This window comes from Schistocerca cancellata, chromosome 4 (assembly GCF_023864275.1).
Source record: "Schistocerca cancellata isolate TAMUIC-IGC-003103 chromosome 4, iqSchCanc2.1, whole genome shotgun sequence".
In the NCBI taxonomy this organism is placed as follows: domain Eukaryota; kingdom Metazoa; phylum Arthropoda; class Insecta; order Orthoptera; family Acrididae; genus Schistocerca; species Schistocerca cancellata.
In genome coordinates this window covers 369,394,941-369,397,469 of record NC_064629.1, presented here as the reverse complement: position 1 = coordinate 369,397,469, position 2,529 = coordinate 369,394,941, and positions in this window count along the sequence as shown.

Genomic DNA, 2,529 nt, shown 5'->3' with positions numbered 1-2,529 from the left:
TTACAGCATCATGTGTTTGGCGACATCGCGGTGAACGCACATTGGAAGCGTGTATTCGTCATCGCTATACTGGCTTATCACCCGGTGGGATGGTATGGGGTGCTATTGGTTACACGTCTCGGTCACCTCTTGTTCGCATTGACGGCACTCTGAACAGTGGACGTTACATTTCAGATGTGTTACGATCCGTGGCTCTACCCTTCATTCGATCCCTGCGAAACCCTACATTTCAGCAGAATAATGCACGACCGCATATTGCAGGTCCTGTACGGGCCTTTTTGGATACAGAAAATGTTCGACTGCTGCCCTGGCCAGCACATTCTCCAGATCTCTCACCAACTGAAAACGTCTGGTCAAGGGTGGCCGAGCAACTGGCTCGTCACAATACGCCAGCCACTACTCTTGATGAACTGTGGAATCGTGTTGAAGCTGCATGGGCAGCTGTACTTGTACACGCCATCCAAGCTCTGTTTGACTCAATGCCGAGGCGTATCAAGGCCGTTATTACGGCCAAAGGTGGTTGTTCTATGCACCCAAATTGCGTGAAAATGTAATCACATGTCAGCTCTAGTATAATATATTTGTCCAATGAATACCCGTTTATCATCTGCATTTCTTCTTGGTGTAGCAATTTTAATGGCCAGTAGTGTATAATATGCCACGACTGGTGTTTTTAAATTTGTCAATGCTTGCTTTTCGTATACTGGAAGTTGAGAACAGGGTAGGAGATGAAAAAATAAGTTTCCAGGAGAGTGCTGGTTCTGTTGGTTGTTTCAGATGAGTGGGTCATGGAGATGGGCCATAGGCTCCTGAACTAATTCAAAGAGGTAGATTAGTCTGTTTAGTGAGCGATGTGTGACTCAGAAAAATCCAGATCCAAAATGTCTCTCCAGTGACATCAGTGAATGGAACGGTGTTTCTAGGAGAGTCTGGGGCACCAGCATCCCATGTAACGTGCTGAACTAGTTCCTATGGTATAGACCATTATAGTAAGAAACTTCTCCATAGCCACAGAAAAATATGCAATTGACAATGCGTATTTATACATCTATATACCTTACTGTTGTCAGCCAGGCTTTTATCAGCCAAGAACTGAACAGGAAATGCAGCAAGGTCAGTTGTTTAGCATGCTGCATGAATTTAGAATCCAATTTCGTGCATTTTATTTCTGTTCTTGATTTGAAAAGGCAACTCGGAAGAAGCTGTCATGCTGACCTTTTGGACACTGCACCACAAGAGACAAAGATCAGCGAAGGGGGAACGTTTTGAAGCTCATTTTGGAGCAAGTGAGCTACAAGGAACTGACTCACAAGAGCTGGTGAGCTAATTCACAACTCACCTCTCACCTACCACTCACCCCTCACCCACCACTCACCACTTAACGCTTGCCTATCACTCTTCATTCACAACTCTCCTGCCACACATCTCCACACGGAATGAATCACAAGGTGATTCAGGACTCACTCCACTGTTTGCACTCTTGACTCACTCACTGATTAGGTTCACAGTGATCTTTGCACATTCACTGATTCACTTTGTAGTTTGACCTGATTTCTTATCAACTCATGCTCTGCATTGTAATTTGGCTAAGGATATTAAACATTATAAAAATAATCGTATTATACTATATTAACAAATTTTAAATATTTATTTGTGCATGTATAGATTATAAAATACATCATGTGTACATTTGCTTCCTATTTAATTTTTATTATTTAAAAATACCTCTTAGTAGCATTTTAATTTTTCCATACAACGTTTTTTCAAGTGCTACAGGGCTTCATCACCTTTATCTAGAAGTGCTTTGAGTGATATATCGTATCATTTTACCAAACTGAATAAAAAAAATGTAAATTCCGTTAGCGCCAGTATGTAACTTCCTCCCCTTCTGGTTCATCATCAAGTCTGAAGAGTCCTCTAATGTCCAAGCATCCAACACTACCTCTGGAATGGTGTGGGTCAGGAAACCATTAGGGATCGCAATCGACCTATCTTTCTCCTGCAGAGAGTCAGAAATCCTTTCTTGCAAGTCGTCCTCATCGATATCTGCTTCCACTTTGGATAAAGTGAATCTCAGTCTGTATGCAGTCTGCCACTGTCATTTGGTTCCCGACTAGATACTGATTTATTTTATTTTGAGATGCATTCATCCCAACAGATTTTCGTTTGCAACAAGCAATAATTAAATCTCTCAGTGCTAGAAATCTAATCACATTAAATAAAACTGTGGTATTAGATACACAACAGTTTAAAAAAATTCAAAAATGTACTTTGCCCAAATTGTTCTTATTGTTGTGGTCTAGAGTCCAAAGACTGATATGATGCAGCTCTCCAAAGTACTCTATCCTGTGCAAGCCTCTTCATCTCTTAATAGCTACAGCAACCTACATCCTTTTGAACCTGCTCGCTGTATTCATCTTTTGGTCTCTCTCTACCCTCTACAATTTTTACCCCCACACTTCCCTCCAGTACTAAATTGGTGATTCCTTGATGCATGGGAATGTGTCCTATCAACCAGTCCCTTCTATT